The following is an 8460-nucleotide window of genomic DNA, read 5'->3' as shown; positions in this document are numbered from 1 at the left end:
CCACTCCCCACCCTGCAACCAAAGCCTCTGTCTCCCCACTTGCTTCATTTATTAGGGGTCTAGATATGATCGTTTTTATTTTTTAAGGTTCTGCTTCTTTAAAAATGCATGTACGTTTTTAAAGTTTGAAAGGCACTGACTTTGATATATGGGAAAGAATGTTAAAATGTGACTGGGGAGATTTTACAGGGAATTGGTGAGAAGGTGAACCGGAGGCCCCGCTGTAATGTATGGCCCTGATTTGACATGTCACCCCAGCACTCAATTTGGTTTCGTCCCAGTGTGCCTGGTAAGCCCCGGCCTTTCCCCTCACATTTTCTACTCCCTGGGGCAGCCAGAAACCGATGGTGGATGGCCGGGCTATCTAATGGTCACAAGGTATGTGTTTTGTTAAGCTGAAGATAACATCATGCCCTCAATTGTGTTTCAGCCAGAGTCCGAAAGTGGAATGACATCCTGGTCACTTCCCCATGAAACCAGACTGAGGGATGCTGAAGCTGACCCAAGGGCCTGAAACTAGGATTTACTGCCCTTTCCTCATTCTTGACCAATCGGTTTCACCCAGGACCCCAGACCCTTTACTCATGATGACTTACGGTTTTTGCTCTATAACGCCTCTTGTCTGTAAACCATCGGGGTGCTCGGGTTTTTCCAGTGCAAACTGCCCGTGATCTGGAGCCCCATGCAATAGACACTACTTTCTTCCACTGCCCCCACCCCGTGTCGGCATAATGGGCTATCTGCAGCGCCCAGTGGACCAACATTTTGCTCAGTTTCAATGTAAACTGGTACAACCACACTGGAAAACAGCTGGCAGTTTCTCCTAAAAATTAAACATACACCTACCCTATAACCCTGCTATTCTTTCAGGAATTTGCCTAGCGGAAGGAGTCATTGATGAGAAACATTTGAGTGCAGACACCTCAAAAGCCCTTAAAAGCTCTGATCCTGGGCGCAGTGGATAAAGCGTTGACCTGGAAATGCTGAGGTCGCCGATTCGAAACCTTGGGCTTGCCTGATCAAGGCACATATGGGAGTTGATGCTTCCTGCTCCTCCCCCTGCTCTCTCTATCTTTTCCTCTCTCTCTCTCTCTCCTCTCTCTCTCTAATAAAAATGAATAAATAAAATCTAAAAAAAAATAATAAAAAAAACAACAAAGAAAAAGCCCTGATCCCCCATGGGAGCCATGGGCCATTCCCTTTTTGGGGGGCATTAGACACCTGCAGAGGCAGGATGAGTTGCCCAGACCTTCTGCAACCAGAACATCTTCAAATGGACAACATCGAGCACAGAGGGTTAGGGCTAGCCAAGTGGGGGAATTCCCATGATTGTTAACGACTTTCGAGGTGAGGGAGAGGACCATCCATTGTAATATGTTCCTTGGGTTGTAAATTGTAAACTGTAAGCCTGTAATTATAAGCATTTATAATAAATATAATAATAGGCATGATAATAGGCTTTTACTGAGCCCTCGCCAGGTTTGAAGAACTTAACTCTACAGATCATCTGATTTAGTAATTCCAACAGCCCTATAAAGTATTAATCCCATTGTAGGGGTTCAGATTACTTTGAGCTAAAAGCAATTTTAACCACAGGCTCAAGAGAAACTTCTGTCTCTCCCCTTATCTACTTAGAAGAACTTGAATTGGGACCTTACCCATGGTAAGAGTTTATCAGAGATAACTTTTCTGACTTATCTGTAAGACTGGCAAACTTCTATTTACCAAATGTCTATTCCTTTTTAAAAATTATTATTAAGTGAGAGGCATGAAGGTAGACAGACAGGTTCCTACATGTACTCCAACCAGAATTCACCTGGCAAGCCCCCTACTGGGCAATGCTCTGCCCATCTGGGGATGCTGTTCCGTTGCTCAGCAACCAAGCTATTTTTAGCACCTGAGGAGGGTCCATGGAGCCAGCCTCAGTGCCCAGGGCCAACTTGCTCGAACCATTGGAGCCATGGTTACAGGATGGGAAGAGAGAAAGAGAGAGAGAGAGAGAGAGAGACAGAGAGAGAGAGAGAAGGGAGAGGGGTGGAGAGGCAGATGGTTGCATCTTTTGTGTGCCCTGATTGGGAATCAAACCTGAGACTTCCACAGGTGGGGGCTGACACTCTACTGCAGAGCCAACTGAGCATCTAAATGTCTATTCTTATCATTCTGCAATGACTTGTGAAGTTCTTAAAGTGCATTACTTTATCCCTAGTTCAGAAGTATTATAAATATATACCTCAAGCTACCTTTTCTATCTCTGAACCTCTCATGTATGTGGAGTCTCCAAATCTCTCATGTATATGAGGTTCCCATATATATGTATGTATTAAATGTGATTATTTTCTCTTGCTAGTCTGTCTCATGTCTACTTGATTATTAGACCAACCAAAAGAACCTTGAGGGTAAAGGAACCTTTTTCCTCCCCCACACTATTTTACAAATAAAGAAACTGAAGCTCAGAAGAAATAAGTAAGTGGCCCAAGGTTACATAGCTGAAAAGTGGCAAAGCCAAGAGTTAGAAGACAGCATGTACTCTCAGTTCATGGGGTCTCATGTGAGAAGTCACTTCTCTACTGCCTTCAATGTACCGTATTTTCCCATGTATAAGACACTCCCAAGTATAAGACGCACCTTAATTTGTATTACATAAAGTTATTGAACTCAGGTTTTGTTCATCTACAAAAATAAGCACAAAAACAAGCACAAAAACCCCCCAGGAAATGCAAGTAAAAATAATTTACAACCACTGTATAAGACATACCCAGTTTTTAGACCCAAAATTTTTCGAAAAAAGAGGTGTCTTATACATGGGGAAATACGGTAGTTGAAGAGACTGACATTCTCAAGGTTGTTTCCCATTTTGACCTTTTATCTCATAAACTCAGGGGTTATTTTTCCATCAACTTCTTTCAGAAGTAAACAGAACAATAGCCCTTCCCCTCCATGCTCTTCAAGACTAAAGCCATGAAGATAGAAAATGGAGATTTGCTGAAAACTTGTTGGGAGACAGGGCAGCTGTCTCACCACCAGAGATAGATTAAGGTCGGTTGAGGCCTTGGGCGCAGAAGAAAATATTGGGCCCTGTCATTAGAAAAGAGTTTAAAGTTGGGGTTTTGCAGGGCGGGCCCTTCGGAACTGGGGCCCAGGGCATGTGCCCGGTGCGCCCACCATTAAATCTGCCTCTGCTCATCACCCTAGGCTGCCTCCATCTGTGAAATCTAATGTTCATGGTCTTGACTGCTATGGTCATCATAATGGTTAATATGCTAACTCCCTACTCTAAGTGCTCTTTTCTTTAAAGGTACTAACTCAGTTAATTGTCACACAATTCTTGGAGATATGTACCCTTATTATTTCAATTTACAAATGAGAACTGAGGACTGGACAGCTTAAATAACCTGCTACAAATCGTGCAGCAAAGACAATGATTCTCAGGTCAAAGGGTCTCACGTTCAGGTTACACGCAGATTCTGGGACAGGAAACAAGGCCTTGATGCCTCCAAGATGGGGTGGGACTGCTGTGGTCTGGGGCTGACTGACCTCCGCTCCACCGTGTGCGGCTCCCCGGCGCCCCAAGTGCCCGCATCAGGACCAGGGTACATGCCCAACTCCTCAGACCAGTGGTCCCCAACCTTTTTTGGGCCACGGACCAGTTTAATGTCAGAAAATATTTTCACGGACCGGCCTTTAGGGTGGGACGGATAAATGTATCACGTGACCGAGACAAGCATCAAGAGTGAGTCTTAGATGGATGTAACAGAGGGAATCTGGTCATTTTTAAAAAATAAAACATCATTCAGACTTAAATATAAATAAAACGGAAATAATATAAGTTATTCATTCTTTCTCTGCAGACCGGTACCAAATGGCCCACGGACCGATACCAGTTCACAGCCCAGGGGTTGGGGACCACTGCCTCAGACATGGGCTACCACAGCTGGCAAAACATGCTTAGCTTCCTCTACACCCCTGTTATAAAACTGCCCCTTCTGTGAGGCTGAGAAATTGTTCAAATGTTGACTGAAAAACTAAAATTCAAAACACCTGTGGAAAATATTTTATGACAATCAAGTCATATCTACAAGAAAGCACTATGAAAAATGCAAAGCAGTTTCACCGTGGTTAGTAATAAATGCTGACACAGCACTAGGTTCAACAGACAAATGTTGCCAGGATGCAGTTTTCTCTCCATGGCAGCCAAGTCTGTGTGGCCCCCTCTCCCCTCCCCCCCCACCAATCCTCCGTTCTGTGCACTCAACACCGAGAGACACCAAGTCCCTTCATAGCAAGGAGGGCTGATGTCATCCCTGTCACGACACTCAGATAGTCTTCACCTCAAACTCTCAAAGAGCTATGGAGAGTCCGGGGTTATCACCTCCAAAGAGTTTAGAGCTCACCTATGCCAAACATGCTTCTTCCTTTGGGAAAGTCTTCATCCCTGCAGCCTTTCTTATCAACGGACTACAGTTAGCTGTGGGCTGGTTACTCAGAATCAAAACCCAAAGTGAAAGAGGCAGTATGACTTCCCTCACTCCCCTGCACCTCAGAAACTACAGGCAATCCTGTTGAATTCTCCTGCCGGTTGTCTCTCTGAGCTTATGTATGACTGTGTTGGATTTCGAGGACAAGAAATTAAACATAAAACCTCTGCCTGTGCCAGTGCCTGACCTGTGGTGGTGCAGTGGACAAAGCGTCGACCTGGAATGCTGAGGCCGCTGGTTCGAAACCCCGGACTTGCCTGGTCAAGGCACATGAGAGAAGCAAGCAATGGACAGCTAGAGAAAAGCCACTGTGAGTTGATACTTCTCGCTCCCTGCTCCGCTCTCTCTCCTCTCTCTCTCCTCTCTCTGTAAAATCAATAAATATAATCTTAAAAGTAAGAATAAAACCCGTGCCTTCTTTCCCAGATTCCAGGTAACGATGCCATGTCCCCGACGTCCCGCAGCTCTCGTGGGAGCACCTGCCAGTGGGGGGTGACGGAGGGCCACGCCAGCCCGGCCTCCACGGCAGCGGCCGCAGCCGGAGGGAAGACAGCGTCCCCGCAGACTCCCTCATAGCCGTTGCTTTTCTCCTCATAACTTGGCTGTTAAAGCTGGCAAAACACTTGATGGTTTTGTCTTCCAGATGCATCCTGGACCTTCTAACTGGAAGGAGTCACCCTAGGTCGTTGATGTGTCAGGGAAGGAGCACAGCTCATCAGCTCTTCCTCAGAGCCCAGCCACAGCCACCCAGGGTCACGGCTCCTCCCCACAGAGCGCATGTTCCGTCTCCCAGATGACATGAACCTGGTTGCGAGCATGTCTAGTGCCTGTACTGACCACCTCCCAAACCTGCTTCCCACGCTGACCTCTCTCCTCACCTAGCCCTGCAGGCCTGTATACCTGGGAACAATGGAAGCCTGGCATCCATGCACAGCTGGCCCTAAACTACCTACCGGGCAGATAACCCACCGACCTCAGGCTCAAAGTATCAACACTGGCATCAAACATCTAGTTACCCCATCATTTAAGGGATGGACACCACAAAACACGATGAACGGTATTCAGTACATGATCATCTGCACAAATGAGGGGAAAAAATGGGGGGAAGACTGGAGGTACAGGAAATCAATCCATTAGTGAGCCAGGCACCCTCCCTGCAGGAAGCCACCCCAGCCTCTTGAGTCCCAAGTCACATCCCTACCACTCTGCCCTGCGGGAGACCTGGAGGAACGAGATACCCTCAGATTAGAAGGCCCACTCAGGACTGATTGAAAACAGACACTTAGGAAGATTGGCTGTAGGCTCTGAAGGCAAATAGCACTACTTTAACTGCCTCAGCTCTCTGGCAACACGCCCCAATCTCATCTTCTTAAGTTATAACTAACAGCACTTACACTCCATCTCCTGGAAGCAGGGCAGCATAGGATAGCCCCGCCAGCTAATTAACCACAAGGAGAAGGTTTAACCTCCCATAATCCAAGACACTGAAATTAATTAGCAAGAGATGATCATTTTTTATGTATCAAAGTGACAAATATATTTTAATTTTTAAAATTTATTTATTCATTTTAGAGAGGAGAGAGAGAGAGAAAGGGGGGAGGAGCAGGAAGCATCAACTCCCATGTGTGCCCTGACCAGACAAGTGCAGGTTTCAAACCGGCGACCTCAGCATTCCAGGTCGATGCTTTATCCACTGCGCCACCACAGGTCAGGCTGACAAATATATTTTAAATCACTATAAAAAGCTCCCATACACAGCTGGTCAGAAATATGTCCACACTTTCAGGAGAGGTATTTGACGATATCAAGTCAAGTCTTTTTAAAATATGCTAAAAGCCCTGGCCAGGTAGCACAGTTGGTTGAGCATTTTCCCAGTATAGCAAGGTTGTGGGTTCACTCCCCGATCAGGACACACACAAGAATCAACCAATGAATGCATGGAGAGCCACGTGGAGCAACAAATCAATTTCTCTCTCCCTCTCCCTCCCTTCCTCTCTCTTTCTCTCTCTAAAAATCAATTTAAAAAGAAAGTTTAAATGTGCTAAATTTTGACATAAAGAGGAAACCTCAAGGATGTTACTACAGCAATGATTATAACGGCAAAATAAAAATATCAGAGTCAACCTAAAGGGCTTGTCATAAGGAATTGGTTAAATAAACCAGAATGTGTCCACTCATGAATGACAATTAGTGATAATGCAGAATAATTTAATTACACGGGAACATGTTTGTCATACCATGTTAAATGGAAAAGGCAATGTACAAAATAGTATAATATTATTTTTCAATTTTATACATATGTAATATGTGTGAGTATAAATCTTGAAATAGATATTTCAGAAGACTAGTAGTGGTTATCTATCAGCGAACAGAGGGTCACGGGTGGTTGGGTTTTTTTATCTTCTTCATGGTGTTTTTTCTATATTTTCAGCATTTTCCACTATGAATCTATAATAGTTTATGACCAGAATTTTGTAAAAGGCTATCACTGTTAAAGGTGCACCACCACTTCTAGGGTTCTCACCATCTTCACTGTGAAGGAAAGGAAGGAAGGGTGGGTACCCTAGACTCAGCTAGGACATTTCGACAGAGGTAGAGATGGAAGCAATTCTGAATGAAGTGGGACTATCCCAAGAACACAAGGCTGCTCTGCTAACATGCCACCATTCTGAATGGGAGTAGTGCCTTCCACGTTCCCTTTCCCTATCTCTAAACCAACCCCGGAAATTCAGCTGGAATCTCGGAAATACCTAGCCATGCAGATATATGTGCTTAGCAATTAGGAGAAGGCCAGCAAAATGGTGAAGACACTCAGCTTGGAGCCAGCTCACGCTTCGGAAGTCTTTCCAGAAACAGGACCAATAGGAGTCATAAAGGAACCATCCAAGAAATGCACATATTCAACCAAGTAAGTGATGGCCCCTCAGAGAAATGAAATGGGCACTGTTTAAATATCGCCAGTATTCCCTTCAGTGGAACTAGTGGGAGAGGGGATAGAAATCATGCACTTTTGATTTAATTTCATAAGCAGCCAATTTGTAGTGAAAACATGTGGCAAAAATAGTTAAATGAAGACTAACCAATAAGACCCAAGAATCGTGACACATTCACATGAAACAAATCACAGCTCACAGCTACAAGGTTTGCAAAGCACTACAAAATGGGATGTGTTCATGGTTAATGACTAAACGTCAATATCTTCACTATATTTTAAAACAAAAGACTGGACTGAAATTTGACCCCTGCTTGGCCAAGTGTTTCCTGGTGCTGTGTGTGAGGGTGGGTATGGCGATGCCAGAAACGCAGTCAGACCAGCGACCAGCCCAGGCAGCCCCTCGGGTTGGTCTGGGTCCAGGGAGATGGGCCTCAGCCTTCAGAAGGCCAACAACATGGAAAGAGTGCACTCATAAAAGTGTCATCGGGAGACAACCCCAAGCTGAAAGTCTTTGTTCCTAGGCACAGCTATGTCTCATACCACACAACAAATGACAAAAGGAATTCTCTTCCACGTTCTTTGTTTAGTACAGACCAGGACTGGATAGGCCAGATTATCTACAGCTACCAGAGAACGGAGCCCCGGTCTGACCACAGACCTGAACAGGACAAACACATCCCCTGCTGCAAGCATCTTTCTCCAGGCGGCCTCGAAGTCCCACGCTCTTCTCACCAACCAGAAGTGATATGAGACCCAACCTACCTGACTGAGTCTTGGAAAATAATCCTCAGCACTGTGGAAAGATGTGATGAAAGGTACTAATTAAAGATGAGGGATGTCAGCCTGGACAGACGGTGGCACAGTGGATAGAGCGTTGGACTGGGACACGGAAGACCCAGGTTTGAGACCCCCGAGGTCACCAGCTTGAGCACGGGCTTATTGCGTCTGAGCAAGGTTCACCAGCTTGAGCCCAAGGTTGCTGGCTCGAGCAAGGAGTCACTCGGTCTGCTATAGCCCCTGGTCAAGGCACATATGAGAAATCAATCAATG

This window comes from Saccopteryx leptura, chromosome 6, assembly GCF_036850995.1.
Source record: "Saccopteryx leptura isolate mSacLep1 chromosome 6, mSacLep1_pri_phased_curated, whole genome shotgun sequence".
Classification (NCBI taxonomy): Eukaryota; Metazoa; Chordata; class Mammalia; order Chiroptera; family Emballonuridae; genus Saccopteryx; species Saccopteryx leptura.
The sequence above is the reverse complement of the archived record's forward strand: the minus strand, read 5'-3'. Positions refer to the sequence as shown.